Raw genomic sequence first — 17,735 nt, 5'->3', positions numbered from 1 at the left:
AAACACAATCCAAGCAAAATAATAAAGGGTCTGGCTGCTTCATGAAGTTTATAGTTGAACAGAGGAGACTAAAGCTAGATAAAGAATCACAGCACTGTCGTAAAGCCACCGTGTGCACACTAGCAAGGGGCGGATATGCGGTGCTGTGAGAGGATTCAAGAGGGGATGGACCAGGTCCAGGAGGTCAAGGAGGGCTTCCCTGAGGAGGTGACACATGAGCTGAGCACTGCAGGATGAACATGTGAGCTGAGAGGGTGGTAGGTGGTGGCTGGAGGGATGAGGGCAGGAGGTAGAGGGAATAGCATGTGAGCTGAGGAGGACTGAGGAAAGGCCAGTGTGGCTGGAGTGGAGAAAGCCAGGGGAGGAGTAGTGGGAAATGTGGCCGAAGGGGGCTGGGCCAGACCTCCATGAGGGCCGAGGAGGGTTATACACTTACATTTGTGGTATGAACAGATTTCTGGCTGTTTTGTGGGGGAAATGGCCTGAATTGGAGTCAAGAGTGGATTGGAGATGTAGTTAGGGGGTGAAGGTGAACATCCAGGTGAGAGGGGGCTGGTAGCTTGGACCAGGGTGATGGTCTGGGGTGCCCACTGGCTGTCCTCCCCAATTATTCCTTCTAGGCCTGCTGACCCAGGAAAGTCCCTGCAGGTGTCCGGGAGGGACAGTGCTCTAGGACTTGTCAGCCAGCAGGGGTGAGGTGGGTGCCTTTGGAGATGGGTCTCCTTCCTTCCCTAGGAGGTGGGGAGGCCCTTCTGAGGTCAGGCATGAGAGGAGGTCATGGTGCAGGGCCCACTGGCCTGGGGGGCACACCCTCTCTGAAATGCAGCTCAAGAGGCAGCCGGGGTGTGAGAGCATGAGTGCGTTGAAGGTGTGACATCTGCCTTGTCTCCACTTTGAGATCTAACCTAGGGAGGAGCGGGTGCCCGAGAGGGGAAGGGAGCGCAAGAAGGAGAAAGTGGCTCGCTTTTACTTAATTATGACTGATTGTGACAGCTTGCATCTTTAGTCTGAAAAGTATCTATGGGGTAAGGACTGCTTTCTCAATTGGGATAATTATGTTAATTAAAATGCTTTCTTTATAGCAGTTCTGATTAATAAAAACAGTTTCACTGTTCTCTTTAACACTCTAACTTTCTGTTGCGCGGGGAAGGAGGCCCTTTCTCAGCAATTTATGGTTCTTCACGCAGATTCCAAGAGGCGACCTGCTGCTGGGTGGCCTGGTGGCAGGCACTTTGCTCACATACACGTGGGGACGGATGTAGGGAGGGAGGGCAAGAGAGCAGACCTGGCAGGCGGCCGGACTGGCCATCGGGACGGGGATGGGATGGGGCACCGTGCTGCTGAGTCTGCTGGAGAATAAAAATACCACTTATTGGGCTTCCCTGGTGGCGCAGTGGTTGGGAGTCCGCCTGCCGATGCAGGGGACACGGGTTCGTGCCCCGGTCCGGGAGGATCCCACATGCCGCGGAGAGGCTGGGCCCGTGAGCCATGGCCGCTGAGCCTGCGCGTCCGGAGCCTGTGCTCCGCAGCGGGAGAGGCCGCGACGGTGAGAGGCCCGCGTACGGCAAAAAAAAAAAAAAAAAAAAAAGGGACCACTTATTTCTCTAATTGCTCCTTATTTCCTCTGGAAAACATAGGGATAATTAACGAGCTCCCATTTAAGAAAAATTACATATGGGGGAAAGAGGTGCCCGGGCCAGGAGTGGTTCTAGAATTGAGGGGTGAGCCTGGGGGATGACCCCATCCTGGCCTTGGTGAGTGGGAGTGGGGAGAGTGGGGGGAGGAGGGTTATCTGGGGGGTAAGGAGCAGGGGGCTTTCCCTAATACAGTGGGATAGTTGTTGCTGTGCAGGGGTGAGAGATGGAGTGAGGGAGGGACGGAGGGAGGGCAGGAAGAGGGGGAGGTGGGGATGACACCTGTTTCCCACTCCCAGTGAAGCTGAGCTGGAAGGGGATGAGAGCGGGGACTTGATGGCAGAAATCTGAGTTCTGGGCCTGGGTCTCCAGCGACATGCTGTGTGACTCCGAGCCTGGCCTCACTGTCTCTCAGCCTCGATTCTTCACCTCTGCCTAGGCCAGGATCACAGATGCTGCTCAGGCAGGATCTGCCCCATAGGCGTGTGCGTGTGTGCTTGTGTGTATGTGTGGACTGTGCTGGGAGCCGGCCCCCTCAGGATGCTAGTGAGTATCCTCTTGGGTGCTGGTTTCTAGGTGGGCCTTGCACCCCACTGGCAGCTGTCCGGCCCGCTAGCCCTTGTGTAGAGAGAGCATGGGCTGTATAACCTGCCCCGTGACTCCACTGCCCAGATGTACTGAGGGCAGAGCAGGGACCCTCCTCGTCCACTCCCCCTGAGGCCCAGCCGTGGCTGGGGGTGGGCCAGTCCCCACATGGCCCAACCAAAGCCTGGCTGTGCAGTGGGGTCTGAGCACCACTGAGGAGGGCCTGGGACTAGGTGCCTGTCTGCCGGGGCTCCCTTCGCACAGAGCAACCTGGGCCCTGGCACAGAAGAAGCTGCGCTTGCCCTAGGTTCCCAGGGCTGCCTCTTCCTCTTCCCACCAGCACTCTGGCTAAGGTGGGGTCAACTCAGCCCTTGCAGTCTGTCTGCCTCCCCTCCCTTCTCTCTCCTCCCATTATCTGACAGGCCCCGGGGCTGTCCCTCTACCAAGAGGGAATGTGTTTTCAAAGATGGGACAATTCCGACCCCTAAGACACGGTGTGCTGATGGAGGGGTTTCAGGCACTGTGAGCAATGCCCGTGCTCCCCTTTTGGGCAGGACCGCCCCCTCGCCTCAGCAGACACAGTTGGCTCCTGCATGCATGTGGCGGCCCCTGCATGCGTGTGGCGGCCCCTGCATGCGTGTGGCGGCCCCTGCATGCGTGTGGCGGCTCCTGCATGCGTGTGGCGGCTCCTGCATGCGTGTGGCGGCCCCTGCATGCGTGTGGCGGCCCCACAGGCCTGCTTGGACCTGGACCTGCCGCCCCTACCTCAGCCTGCCTAGAAGGCTGCCCCCCTCTCACCTCCACTGTATTTACGTGTCTATTTTATGATTTCAATTTTTAATGCCTCTGCTCTTTGAAGACGCTTAATGCTTTTGAGTGGAACATTTCCTTCCAGGACCTGAGCGCAGAGTGAGGACAGAGCAATAAATCAACTAATAACTGGAACCTCATTTTCTGCTCCACGGCAGAGAGTTAACCCCCGCCTCGCTGTATTCCTCTCGGAGGCGGGCAGCTTCAGGCGGACGAGGGGGGCTGGTGAGCTGAGCCGGGCTCCCTGCAGCTCACTGCTCAGTGTTTCCCGCTGCTCCCCTCCTCTCCTCTCTTCTCCCAAGTCTCTCTCCTTCTTGCCTCTGTTTCCCCTCTTTCTCTTCTTGTCTTCTCTTCATCTCTGTCCTTTATTTCTGTCCTGCTCAAAGCAAGCAGGAATAGAGGAGATGCCTGGAATTGGAGATTGTTGAGGAGACCCTGGGATGGTGTGAGAAAGCGTTTGTTGAGAGCTTCCTAGGTCTGGGCACTGGCCCAGTTTTGTCCTGACTTGCCGTGTGACCTAACAGGAGCCTCTCTGAGCTTCCAGGTCACCACCTATATAAGAAATGGATCTCACCACATGGGCAGATGAGGATTTGATTTTTAACATCTAGGATAGACTTGACAGCAGAGGTGGGCAGTGCCTGAGATTCCCCCTGTTACTCCCCTGCCCATGGTGGCTTGGGGAGGGGAGAGGTGAGAGCCTCTCGGGCAGAGGGACTGGTAGTGATGGCTCTTCATTCCTTTTCTGTGCATGAGTCTGCATGTTCACTAATGCCTGCATCTGTATATACGTTTGTGTGTGAGTGTTTATGCAAGTGTCTTGGCCTCCAGGGTCATGAAGCACCACCACTGTTCACCTAAGATGACTTCTGACCCTCTGCAGGACTTGTGAAAGAGCTCACACGGGGAACCACGTCTGCATTGAGAGGCTGAATGGTGCTGGTCGAGGTTAGGAGCACAGACTCTGGGGGTCACACCGCCTGGGTGTAATTCTGGCTTTGCCATTTACTGCTGTGTGACCTTGGATAAGTCACTTAACCTCTCTGAGCCTCAGTTACCCCATCTGTAAAATAGAGATAAAATAGTGCTTCCCTCATAATTTTGTTGTACACATTAATGAGTTAGTTGCCTGTAAAGTGCCTGGTACGTAGTAAGTGCAATGTAAATGTTTACTGTCGTCATTGTTTAAGACACACGCACACAGAGCAAGCTCCCCTCCCCAAACCATGAGAGACCAGAGATGCAGTAGGCACATGTGCCCAGACCCACCAGCCTCCAACATCTGGTGTGCAACACAGCTTGCAAGTGAGGAGGAGCTCAGCGTCTATCAGAGCAGCCTGGGGAGGCTTCTTGGAGGAGGTGGTGCCAATACTAGGGTTCAGGTAGATAGGAGGGTGGACCTGCAAGGGCAGGAAGAATATTTGGAGAGTCCCAAGGCCCAGATGGTTGTGCTTACATTGATTCAGAGGGAAGCAGGGAGGGGAAGGACAAACATTTAGTAGGCACCTACTACATGCAGACATCTTGTATATGTTACCTCTCTGTGGAGATGAGGAAACTACATCTGAGCACTGAGTTGTGACTTGCCCAGGGTCACCCAAGCTGTCTGTAGCAAAGGTGGGATTTGAATGCGTGTCTGTTTGACCCTGAAGCTCTCCTCCACTCGTGGCTCAAGTCCCAGTGCTGCAAGGCTGGAGAAGGGCAGCCGGTCCAAACCCTTCCCCTGCAGTGTTCTGCTCTGCTGGACACCTCTACTGACAGGAGTTCACTACCTTTCAGGACAGTTCATGTCATTTTCACATGGTTGCACTCTAACCGTGATATTCAGGCTCAGCTAAAATCCAGTTGCTATAACTCATCCCTTATACACCGCACACCCCCTCGGCCATGCCCTGCCCAACGGGCCCATGCTGAGTGGGCCCGACTGACGTGTGAAAGGAATGGAAATTGCGCTATATTGAGTGCCTGCAGTGTGCCGGACGTGGTGCACGGCACCGCCGCGTTCCACCTGTGACCACGGTCACCCTATAGAATAGGCTGGTGCCCAGTCCCGGGCGTTCAGTGTTCCACACAACCAGGTCCACCACTGGCATCCAGGACAATCCAGAATAGTGCTCAGCCCCGAGTATTTGGTTTCCAGAGTATTTAAACAGATGATTCTACTAGGTTATAATTTTAGCACATTACAGCTGATGTCTTCTTGGGGCCATAAAACAGCAAACTTTTACTGCTGGAAGCAGCTCCCAGCAGGACGTGGGGAAATTATCATGTCATCGAGTCATCTGGGTAACAGTTACTGTTTTGGGGAGACTGGAGTATGTGGATATTTATAGACACGTGCACCCTCCCCCATGTGCAGACGAGCCTGCCTCCTCAGGGGAGAGAGGATGCTGCTGGGGGAGGAGACCAGGGAGTTCTTGTCCATTCACTCAACAAGCATTACGGAGCACCTACTATGCACCAGGCACTGACGTGCAAACTCCCTCTGGCTGGTGGGTAAGGAAGACAAACAAAATAAAGGCAAACAGGAGATTCGAAATTGCTAATGGTGCAGTGATGGGATGAATGGGGTCACCTGTGAGATGAGGCCCAGCTCCCTCTCAGGTGAGGGAGCACCTGTGAGAGGGCCCTGAGCTGGGAAGAGGAGACTGTGTGGTGGGAGGGAGGTAGCTTCACACGAGGGCATTTGCATGGCACTCTGGGGCTGTGGGGAGGAGCTGAGATGTTTTCCCAGGGGCAACGTCCAGCTAGCTCTTGATGGGTTAAGCCGGGGAGTGACTGATGTGATTTAGGATTTAAAAAGAGTTCTCTGGCTGCTGTAGGAGGGACCAAGAGGGGAAACAGGGTAAGGCAGAAGTGATGGAAGCTTGGGCCAAAATGGTAGCCACGGGGATGGGGAGAGGTAGATGATTCCAGACCCATTGTGGAGGCAGAACTGGGAGTTGGGGGAAAGACATGAAGGAAGCAAGGAGGACGCCTTGATTTCTGACTTCAGCCGCTGTGGCTATTTTCTGAGATGCAGAGGACCAGATGAGGTTTGAGATTGGGATTCAGATAGGAGTTTGGTTCTGACCGCCTCCTGGAGCAGAAATGTCCACTGATGGTTGGTTTCATAAGGCTGGAGCTCAGGGAGAAAGTTGAGCAGGGGATGGAGATGCAGGAACCAGAAGCTGTAGGTGGTGTTTATAGACATAAGTGCTGATCGCCCAGGAAGAGATGTGGATGGTGGAGAGAGAGGACCCAGGCTTGGGCGCTGGGCTCACCAACGTGGAGAGTTGCTGGAGGTGAAAGAGCCAGCACAGGAGGCTGACGGGGCATATCCAGGGAGAGCAAGGAAAGCTCCACACCAGGATGTTGTGGCAACTCAGAAGCCAGGAGAGGCTTCCAAACAGAAGGGCAAAGTCGGCCATGGTCGAGGATGCTGCGAGGGTGGGGAAGATGGAGACATAGACACCGCCATTTCCTTTGACAACAAGGAGGCCATGGCAGGCTTGGATGAGAGAAGTGTTGTGAAGGGATGAACGAATCCAGCTTCAAGTGGGCTGAGGGTAATGGGTGGAGAGAAAGGGAGAAAGGGTGTAGTTGACTCTTCCTAGAAATTTTGTGAAGAGAGGAAGAGAAGTGGATGGAGTGGGGGCTGGAAGGGGGAGAGTCACAGGAAAATCCAAAGAATGTGTAAGTCCCGGACACCCTCTACCTAGCTGCCCTCAGCGGTGATGTTCTGTATAACTGTAATACACATCAAATATCAAACCAGGTCACTGACATTGGTGCAAGCCACAGACCTTATTCAGATTTCCCAGTTGTGTGTGTGTGTGTGTGTGTGCGCGCGCATGTGCGTGTGTGCGTGTGCATCAGTACTGTGTAATTGTATTGCATGCGTAGCTTTGTAACCACCACCACCACAGTTAAGACAGTGTTCCATAAGCACGAGGTTCCCTGTGCTACCACATACCCCTCCCCTCCCCCACCGTCCCTCCCCCGCAGCTACCACCACTTTATCCGCCATCTCTGTAGTTTTGTGATTTTGTGAGTGTTATATAAATGGAATCATATAGTATAGAACCTTCTGAGATTGAGTTTTTTTAAACTCAGCATAATTAAGGAAGGAGTTTTAAAAGGACGAGAGATACCAGAACATGATTGCTGCTGGGGGTGGGGATGATGGATCCAGTAGAGGGCAAGATGGGTGATGTCAAGAGACAGCACAGTGGTGGGAGCCAAATTCTTGGGACCAGAGGTGATCGGTTCAGAGTCCAAGTGGAGCAACTAACCTTCGACAGGCAGCGTGACCCCTCCTCAGGCAGGAAGAGGGGACACAGGCAGAAGCAGGTGGGCTTCTGGAATCTGCCATAGACAGTTGAGGGAGTTCACATCTGCCGGCTTCTGCTTCCTCAGGGAGACTGAAGGGAGGGCTCAGTTGAGAGTGACGGGTCAGACAGAGATGGGAGGTATGAGGTAAGTGCAGTAGGGGAGACATTGCCATCTTGGAGAGCAGGAAAGCGAGCCAGCCCGTGACACAAGCTGGGACTGCTGGGCAGTCCTGGGACCACTCAAATTCTGAGATTTTGAGCTCACGGAGGGCACAGCCTGCATGGTGGGCTCATTTTTTCCAATCACATTTGACTTTCCAGCTATACGTGTCAAGAGGGTGCTAACTGGGTTCCTCCAGACATGGGTTTCATGAAAGTGTGGCCAAGGGAGAGAGGGGGGCAATGTGCTTGAAGGATTTATTATACTGATGGACCGTGGAACCCAAGCTAGGCAAAGAGTCTGAGGATGGAAGAGCAGTGAGGGAGAGAGGGAGGTGTGAAGGTCTCAGTGGTGGCAGAGAGCCAAGCAGAGGCACAGGTGGGCTGGGCTGGGAGGCTTGGTCAGAAGCTGTGGTGGAGACAAGGGCCAGGCTACAGCCTGGGATGGAAGCTGGAGGGCATGGAAGCCAAAAGTCACTGGAGGCAGGAGGTGAGGGAACGGAGAGCCCCAGAGTTGGTCTTCCCTAGCGTGGTGAAGTCCCCAAGAGGATGACAAGCGCTGAGACTCGGAGGGAGATGGGAGCCTTCGGTGGGTGAGAAAGGGTGGCCAGGAAGTTGGAAGGAAGAGATGGGCGAGGCACAGCCCGATGGGGTAGGCATCCAAAGGGCAGGAAAATTCTAGGCGGGAGAGGTTTGGAGCTGAGGTCTGGAAGGGACTCAGAGGAGCAGGGAGCACGCCAGCCTTGCCTGGCCTAGCAGAAACCATCTACAGAGTGTCACTGTGCACCCACCCCTCAGATGGGAAAATAGAGGCCCAGAGAGGTTAAACAAGCTTCTTAAATGATAGGCTCTGTGGAAGCTTAGCCAGGGCCCACTTGAAAGTCAGTGGAGTGGTGAAGAAGGTAGATACAGGAGCTAGCATATTGCTGGGTTTGAGTCCTGCTTCCAGCCACCTATAAGCTGTTTTCTAAACCTTTCTGGGCCTTTCTTCATTTGTGAAATGGAGCTAGTAACAGTGTCTACTCCAGAGGTGGGCACGAGGATTGAGTGAGTTAATGCACACGTTCTGTGAGTCCTGGAGCCAACCCTATTTACATACAGGGAAACTGAGGCTCAGAGAGAGGCATTGACTTGTCCAAGCCCCAGTGGTTCCCAGCTTCCCTGCCAGAGCCCACCGCCCTGCTCCAGGGGTACCCCACCCACTGCACTGCCCCACTTCCCCCAAACACATGCTTCTGTCAGGGTCATCCTGGACGCTCCAGCAGCCCCAGGAAGCAAGCAGGATGAGGGTCTCGTTCCCATTTGGCAGATGGGGAAGCTGAGGGCAGGATGGTATCTTTCCTCTCTATGTATCCCAGAGTGCCAAGGGCGGGTAGAACCTTTATTATCAGCCAGTCTTTACTGTGGGGGACACAGAGTTGACACAGACACTGTTCCTGTCCCTGTGCCACAGTCTCACAGGGGAGACAGGACAAAATAATGAGTCAAGGTAGTAGCATTAAACAATGGAATACAAGGCAAGGAACAGTTGCTCAAGGTGACAGGGATATGGGGCTGGGAGATCTCGGAGGGCGAAAGAAGTCTGGTGACTGTGGTGGCGAAGGAGGAGCAAGGGTGTAGCTGGGTTTTGAAGGGTCGTGTGAGTTTAGAGAGAGGGGCATTTGGGGGTGGGGGTAAGGAGAGGGGAGCTGTACTAGCAAAGGCCCAGAGCGGGGGAGGGGAGGAGGCTTCCGCTAGAGCAGAAGAGGTGGGAGGGCGAGGCCTTGCAGGCTGTCTCCTGCGATGTCTCAATCTTCTCCAAGACTGGTGAACCAGTTGTCCCTAAGGCTTGTGAACAGATGCCAACAGTGGGAGATTGGCCAGTGGATTCTCTATGGCCCAGCACGCCTGAAGCCGCCAAGAGCTGAAGCGGAGGGGCCTGCAGGCTGAAGGGGGGCTCTTGGCCCCGGGGTGCACTGGGCCAGCAAGCTCTGCAAAATGGGGCTACCCCAGCCGCCCCTTGCCTCTCCCAGGCGGGCTGTGTGAGGTGTCACAGCCCTGTGAAGTCTTCTTCAGCGAAACAAATGCTGGCACTGGGAGTGATGGGATGGAGGTGAAGGCTTTTAGACACCCAGCAGAAACCCAAGGCACGTCAGAAAGCAGAGTTTCGGGAGAAACTCTGATTTAGAGAACAAGGTTTTGGCATCAAACTGCGATCAGAGAACAGAGGCAGCCGGCCACGCCATGAAACTGAGCTCTGTAAACCTCATTAATCTGATGCCTCCGTGTTCAAAGAGGCACCTAATTAGAAAGAGCCGAGACTCTCCACCGGCTGGTGGCCCATTGTTCCCGCAGGACAGTTCACACCAGGTGACTTCAAAGCCCACTCCTCCCGGCCCTCGGCTCTGCTCTGCGGTGCCAGCTAACCAGCATTAAGAGCTGGCTGCCCTGGCTGGTGAGCTTGGCTGCGCTCATGCTCCGTTTGGTGCCAGAGCTGGGGGCCTCCACGCTGCTCCTCCTGGGGTAGACGGAGCCACGTGCCAGATGCAGGTTGGGGTGCGGTGCAGTCCACCGGGGCTCAGGGCCTGGAAGGAGCTGGAGAAGGCCATACTGTCGCCTCCCATCCTTCAACTTCCAGGTCCAGCTCCTCCTCCGGAGGCCCCAGAAGAGGACCTAGGACGTCCAGCCAGAGGTCACACTTGGTCTATGGGGTCTTGCTGGGTGGTCTCATCTGCATGGACTCTGGGTCCCCAAGGAGATTCAGTAACCTGCCTTCCCTGGTTTTCAGCCCCACCCCCTGTGCCAAGGGCTTTGCACTGACAGAGTGGGTGCTCAGTGAGGGTCTCGGCACCTCCCTCTCTTAGCTGAATGCTGTGTGAGAGGCTAGTGATGGCACCAGGATGCAACGGCCAACAGTGCTGCTGAGAAGTTTCCGTTTAGAGTTGGGCAAGGCTTTCAGCAGTGACGTCACTTTCAGTCTGGAACATCTGGGTTCAGGGAGACGGTGGATCTTTCTCTGCCTTTCAGGGTGTTGAACTACAGTTGAGTCTAGAGACAGGGGAGGCACAGAAGGAAGACTCAGGGTCATGAACCTGAAAAAGGCCAGGACTGGCATTCAGGATTCCAGGATTTCAGGCCTGTGGTCGGCACTGACTGGCTACCTTGTGCTCTTGAACAGGTTATTTGCCTTCTCTGGGCCTCAGTTTCCAAATCTGTGGGATGGGAATGATAACTCTTTCCTATCCAGTTCTCTGGACTGCATACAGTAAGGTCAGATGGGGGACTAAGTGTGAACCTGCCCTGGCATCTGTTCAGAGTACGGGGTCGGGAGGAATGGGGACACTCCCAGATTTGCTTGCACACCTCCAGAGGTGAGGTGCTCACCACTTTTCAGGCTGCCTTTTTTTTTTTTTTTTTTTTTTTTACGGTTTGTGGGCCTCTCACTGCTGTGGCCTCTCCCGTCACGGAGCACAGGCTCCGGACACACAGGCTCAGCAGCCATGGCTCACGGGCCCAGCCGCTCCGTGGCACGTGGGATCCTCCCGGACCGGGGTACGAACCCGCGCCCCCCGCATCGGCAGGTGGACTCTCAGCCACTGCGCCACCAGGGAAGCCCGAGGCTGCCTTTTTAATTGCTGGATAGGTGCAGTTGTTAGAATGGTCATTGTATTAATTGCCTAGGGCTGCCGTAACAAATTACCACACACCTAGTAGTTTAAAACGACAGAAACTTATCTTCTCAGTTCTAGAGGCTAGAAGTCTGAAATCAAGGTGTTGGCAGGGCTATGCTCTCTCTGAAGGTTCTAGGGATGCACGTTTCTTGCCTCTCCCAGCTTTTGGTGGTGGTTTGGCATTGCTTGGCTTGTAGATTCATCATTCCAATCTCTACCTCCCTCTTCACGGGGCATTCTTTCATGTTTGTGTGTCTATGTCCAAATTTCCCTCTTCTTATAAAGACACCAGTCACTGGATCAGAACTCACCCTAATCCAGTATGACCTCATCTTAACTATGTCTGCAATTGCTAATTACCCTGTTTCCAAATAAAGTCACATTCTGAGGTTCCAGGTGGACATGAATTTTGGGGACACAATTCAACCAGTACATTTATTTTCCTTCTCCTGACGCCACCCCTATGACCCCACCCCCAGAAATTATCCCCTGCCCAGCCCCAGCTCTATCAGCCTCCCATGCCCTTGTCTGCTCTTCCGGGACACCTTTTGCTGTTGCAGGAACATTTCTGGCAGAGTGTCCGTCTTACCTGCCAGGTTCTGGCATCCCTCCTCCTGCTCTTCTCGCCTTCATTTATTTAATTTTTTAACATTTTTATTGCAGTATAATTGCTTTACAACTGTGGGTTAGTTTCTGCTTTATAACAAAGTGAATCAGCTATACGTATACATATATCCCCATATCCCCTCCCTCTTGCGTCTCCCTCCCACCCTCCCTATCCCACCCCTCTAGGTGGTCACAGAGCAGCGAGCTGATCTCCCTGTGCTATGCGGCTGCTTCCCACTAGCTATCTATTTTACGTTTGGTAGTGCATCTATGTCCATGCCACTCTCTCGCTTTGTCACAGCTTACCCTTCCCCCTCCCCGTGTCCTCAAGACCATTCTCTGTGACTGCATCTTTATTCCTGTCCTGCCCCTAGGTTCTTCATCTTCTTGCCTTTAGACATGGAACTCCCATCACTCCACTCCAGGACTCAGCCCAGGTCCCACCAATTACCAGCTGCCTTGATGTATAATACTTTAAACCCCTTCACCTCATTATAGGAAATTTCTTTTGAATGGCCTTTAAAAACCATCTCATTACACAGGAAGAACTGTAATTATCTTGCACAAGAAGGAGGTTCTGGATGAGCTGGTGCCCAGCGCTGTCCAAACCTCCAGAGGGTTTACCACTTGCTGGTTTGGCCACTAGGGTTGAGCTCCTCCTCTCCCCCATTTAATCCTCTCCAGTTCCTTTTCTTCTGGGATCTGGGCACCCTTGTCACTGTTGGTGGCCTCAGGAGGTCAGAGCCTCCCATAGAGAGAGCAGAGCTGCAGAGTGGCCAGGGCTGGGGGTGGCGGCCTTGGATGGGGGCCTATGCTCCGATGGTCAGAGCCTCCCCCAGCCATTTTCAGGGGCTGCCTAGCTCTTCCCGAGCCCACCCTCCAGGAGGTATGTGCGGCTTGCCCAGTTGTCAAAGAAAATCACGGTGGGGCGGGACCCTGGGGGTCAATAGGTCCAGTCCCTGCCCTCAGCCTCTTACCCAGTCTTCCCCAGCAGCCTTCTGAGAAGGGACTCCAGCCTTCCTGGAATCATCAAGTTTTTTCCAACCTTTCGGAGGATTTCTTTCGTGTCTGGCTAAAACCCCTTGCTGCCCCAGTGCTGACCTGATTTTAAGCCCCTCTCTTGCTGGCTGTGTGACCGTGGGCAAGTCATGTGATATTTCTGAGGTGAACTTCCTCACCTGCAGAATGGTCAGGATCGTTTCTGCTTCAAGGGTGTAGTGAGGTGGGCTATGGCTGCCCACGTGGAACACCTGGTGTTGGCGCGTAGTGGGAAGTGAGTCCACACTGCTTCCTTTCCCAGAAGAGACTGGCCGTGGGGGCTTCTTTCCCTCTCCTCTCTGCTTAATGCTGGACCGAGTGGCCCCTCTGGTGACTTGAGGAATGGCTCCCCAGCATCCCTCAGTGGCCCTGGGTGGGTGTGGCTCTCCTCCCTCATACACTGTCCACCCTCCCCAGCCCAGGGGTGTGTGTGTGTGTGTTTGGGGCTGGTTGCAGGGATGATTACTTCCCTTTTCTTGGTTCCCCTCCTAGTCGTGCCCAGGCCAGAGCTGTGGGCACAGCCCGGGCCACTCCTTAAGCCTCACCCTCCCCTGAGGTCACCAGCATATTGGGGGAGTTGCAGTGGGAGGGAAGAGAGGGCATCAGGGTGCCCCTCACTGGAGATACCCACCCCCCCCATGGAGCCTTCTGGCCATCCTGAACTTTTCAATTCTCGGCTTTGTGATAGGCTCCAGGGACTGCCTTAGCCCCCACTGACTAGTTAGATGGGCCACAGCCAGGAGATGGCGGCATGTGGAAATGTCAGTGACGTCCGTGGAGCCTGGCAAAGTGGCTCTCTCGGGAGGGGGGCTGCTGTATCAGTGTTAGGACAGCTATGAGGAGACACCAAGTTCCCTCCCCCCACAGGCCAGGTGGTCAGCAGCTGGGGGTGGAGTCTGGGTGAGGAGGCCCCTGAGTGGGAGGACAGGGCTCCTGGGGTTTAGTGCCAGGTGCCCGAGACCCTCCCTGCCACCACACCTCTCCCGTAGCCTCTGTCCCACTCTGCATCTCAGCACAGACATGCTTCCTCCAGGACATCTGTCTCCAGGATCCCTGAGCCCTCCCAGTCTGGTCTAGGTGGCCCTACTGTGAGCCCTCTCAGCACCCTGGACAGCCACCACAAAGCTTTCCCTCCCCTCACCTGTGCACCGCCCAGACCTGGGGGGCCCTGAGCAGGCAAGCTTGAAGGAATGTTATCTGTGCGGTCCTCTCTCCCAGTAGTCAAGCAGGGAACCGTGCCGGGCTTATTCACTCTGGTACCCCTAGTGCCCAAGCAGCGCCAGGTGCCTGGTGCAGATTTGCTCAATGATTGGATAATAGGAGGGTTGGCCCTTGTGGCTAGATTTCGTTCATCAGGCCAGCGAATCTTAGGGGCAGGGATCCCGCCTGGCTCTAAGACTGAGGCTCATCTGAGGGTGGAGGGTGTCTCCCCCCAACCTCCACCCTCTTTCAGAAGAGCACGACTAGCAAAGGAGCAGGAGGTGCTGGACGCTCACCACATACATGGCCTTGGTTTGCTGCCAGCACTCCAACTATACTCACCAGGTCTCCATCCCGTCTCCCAGGTGTGCTGACCTCCACCTGCAGAAACAATGATGGGAACAGAGTACTGCTCCCTGGGAGCTCCCTGGGGCTGGGGAGTCCAAGAATGCTTCCTGCAAGAAGTGGGACTTGATCAGGACGAAATCTGGATAGAGAGAGGAGGAAGGGCTTTCCAGGCAGAGGAAGATGCAAAGGTGTGACTGGACGTCCATGGTCTGCTGGCAGGAAAACGGGAATCTGAATTTTGAGGAAGATCAGTGTGGGAGGATGTTGAAGGGGTCAGCTTGGGAGATGCCTGGACCCCAGATGCCAGGGGACAGATGCTGTTTGGTTCCCTGCCCTGCCAGCACCTCTAGCAGTTCAATTCCATGATTTGAGTTCCAGGAACCCCGTGTGTGAGACCCAGTCATAGCCGGCCACTCCCCTCCCCGCCCCCGCCTCCACAACCCTGAGCCTGGGTGCAGCAGGGGTCAGCCACAAAGGGCTGACGGGCCGAGGCTGCTGTGGGTAGGGCCAGGCTCAGGGGCTTACCAGAGCCCAGTGCTGAGAAGTAACAATCAGAGGGGCGAGCTTGGATTTTTTTTGTCTTTCTCTCTCTGTCTCGCTCTCCTTTCTGGAGCATCAGGACGTGTGGGCACATCTTATCCCTCCCCACATGCCTGCCCACTGCCTGCCTCCCGCTGAGATGGTTTGCTGTGAGCCAGCCCCTGGCACGGTCTCAGCAGCTGCTGAGGTCCTGCCCTGCTCCGTCCCTCGCTGCACTGCCCCCTACAGGGGATCTGCATGGTACCTTGGCACAGCAGAGGCTGTGGGCACCAGCCAGGGAGGCAGCATCGTACCTTTCTGGGTGTCTGTGCTTGCCAAGGCCTCCTCTGAGACTCCAGATATGGCTTTTGGAACTGGCTGTGGAAGCCAGTGGACTCTCTGATCGGCTCCTGGGTGATGAACCTCAGGGGGCATTCCTGTTTACTGAGCCTCTACAATGTCGAGGCACGGGGGATCCAGGGCTGAACAAGGCAGCTCTGGCCCCTTCCCTTGTGAAGCTCACAGCTTTTGTTAGGGTGGGGATGGGGACAGACAATAAACAAGTAAACAAACAAATAGATGTATAATTGCAAACTGTGACAAGTGGTACAAGGGAATAATAGAGAATGCGGAGGTGGGGAAGGCTCCAGGCCCGCTGAGACGGGGCAGTCTGGGAGGGCTTCCTTAGGAGGTGTCTCATCCCATAATCAGATGGATGAGGGGGCGGGAGCTGTGTGCAAGGAGTGGGGAAGAGCATTCCATGCCTGGGGGAACCTTGGTGTTTTGAGGAGCTGGAAGGAAGCTTGTGGGGTGAGGGGAACAAAGCCGGTGGGGGTGGGTCAGGCAGAGTCTGTGGACCATGGTGAGGAGGGTGGGTGGGTTTTGCTCTAAGAGAGGGAGGAAGTTGCCGGAGGGTTTTAAGGAGGGAAGGGAACCTAATCTAATTTAGGGTTCACTAATACTGCCCTGGCGGCCATGTGAGAAACAGAGTGGAGAGGCATAAGGACAAAGGGTGGCGTTCCAGCAGGCAGTGGTAGGCTTGGCCTGGACGGAGGTGCAGAGACGCGTTTGGACTGGAGACACTTTTAGGACTGTGCTGGGTGGGATGGGGGAGGGAGTGCGAGAGGAGTCACGAGGCGTTACAAGGGCTCCCACGTTTCTGGCCTGCGCTGCTGGGTTGACGGTGGAGACATTCACAGAGGCAGGAGCATAGGAGGAGGAGCAGGCTTGGAGGAAGATGGGGGGTGAGGGGTTTGTGGGACATCCTGGGGGACATGGCAAGGATGTCAGGATATTAGTGGTAACAGTCAGGTGACTGACATATTATCATTCCCATAATCCCACAGCTTATGTGGGAATCTGAAGCTCACAGCTGGTAGTACTGAGAGCCATCACCTCTAGGGGTGACTCCCCACCCTTGCCTAGTCTTGTGTTTGAGGAGGGCAGTGCTTTACCCAAAAGGATGAGTCACCAGTGGTGGGACTTCAGGCCTGGGTGGGCAGGTCATCTCCCTGTGCCGCCACCTTGGTCCTCACCCAGGGCCCTGTCTGGATTCAGAGGCACACTCTCCCCCTAGTATCACACTGTAGTGCTGTTGGCCGGGAGGCCTCAGCTGCCCTGGGAAGGGAGGGGGCAGCTCATCCCCGTGGCCCCATAACGCCAGGGAGGATCTGGAAAATCTCTTCAGTTGTTCAGCCTGAGATGTCCAAAATTAGCCAGGAGTTGGGGCTTTCCGAGGACAGAGGAGCCCAGCACAGGGTGGTTCCCTGAGGCTCTGCCACTTCCTGCTACCTTCCTGGATGCTTGGGGTTTGCCTGACTCCCATCTGCAGGGGCCCCTCCTCTGTTGGCTGGGTGGGGCACTGAGAGAAGGGAAGCCATTTGGCAGCCGGAGGGCGGGGAAAAAAAAAGTGCAGAACCAGGATGGGAGTCCTGAGGCTGCCGTTTACCCCCAGTGACCTTAGTGTCCCCACCTGGATAGTGAGCCCAGTGAGTGGGTGAGGCCGGGGGCCCTTTCCCTCAGGCATCCCAGGATCTCCACCTTCTGAGGTCAGAGTGGCAAAACATACCAAGAGCTTGGGTCGTGGGGCTGTGATCAGGGGACAAAACTCGTCAGGGGGCCTGGAAAACATGGCCAGGATGATGGAAGCAGGGCTGGGGTGTGTGTGTGGGGGGGCATCTTCAGACAAAAGCCAGTGGCATAGGGGAAAGGTGTGGGGAGGGTGTGAACAGAGGGGCAAAAGGCCGGGAGCACACACTGAGCCCACAGGCTTCCGCCTCCTCCCCACCAGGGATGAGCCAGTTCTTTGATGGAAGATTACTCAGCAGTTTTTCTACAAGAAGATGGGAGCCCGACAGCCCTCCTTAGGGCTGACTATGACATTGGTCTCTGGTGGGGACTGGCTGCAGTGGCTGGTGACTGGTTCAAGGCTCAGTGTGACCAGGGTTGGGACCCGGTGTGTGTCCAGGGTCAGGGCTCAGACTGGTTCTCTAGGTAGAACCCTGCTGGAGCAGGTTTGGTACCCACCTCATCCACACTTCCTCTGAGCTCTCAGCACTCATCTCCCCCACGGGCCCTGTTATTTACGTGCCCAAGGCTGATGTCACCCACTCTGGGGCTTGATATGAAAGAACCAAAGCCCTGGCCAGGAATCTGGTCATAATGTCTACAGTTCCTCCAGAACTTGCCACTACTGGACACTGTATAGTGTGATTATTTCCCCCATTTTATAGATTAGGAAACTAGAACTCAAAGAAGAAAAGCAACTTCCTGAGGTCAGCCAGCTAGTTGAGTGATGGAGCCAGGATAAAACTCTCTGTCCCTTTTCCCCTTTCCCTCAGCATCCCTCCCTGGGGCAGAGAGGGGTTTTCAGC

General features: G+C 55.1%; 1 protein-coding gene across 5 annotated transcripts in view; it reads left to right on the top strand.

Annotated features, from left to right (window-relative positions):
- LINGO1 (leucine rich repeat and Ig domain containing 1) overlaps window positions 1-17,735 on the top strand; it is a 202,715-nt gene that overhangs the window by 90,391 nt on the left and 94,589 nt on the right. Inside the window, exon 1 of one of the 5 annotated variants that reach the window (XM_030874913.2) lies at window positions 3,861-3,977. The exons of the other annotated variants lie outside the window; for them this stretch is intronic. The gene's annotated coding sequence lies outside the window, so the exon portion shown is untranslated. Of the gene's footprint in view, window positions 1-3,860; window positions 3,978-17,735 lie in introns of those variants that run through there. 5 annotated transcript variants of the gene reach the window in all.

This window comes from Globicephala melas, chromosome 2 (genome assembly GCF_963455315.2).
Source record: "Globicephala melas chromosome 2, mGloMel1.2, whole genome shotgun sequence".
Lineage (NCBI taxonomy): Eukaryota > Metazoa > Chordata > Mammalia > Artiodactyla > Delphinidae > Globicephala > Globicephala melas.
Note: the sequence above shows the minus strand (reverse complement) of the source record. Positions and strands in the feature narration are given on the sequence as shown.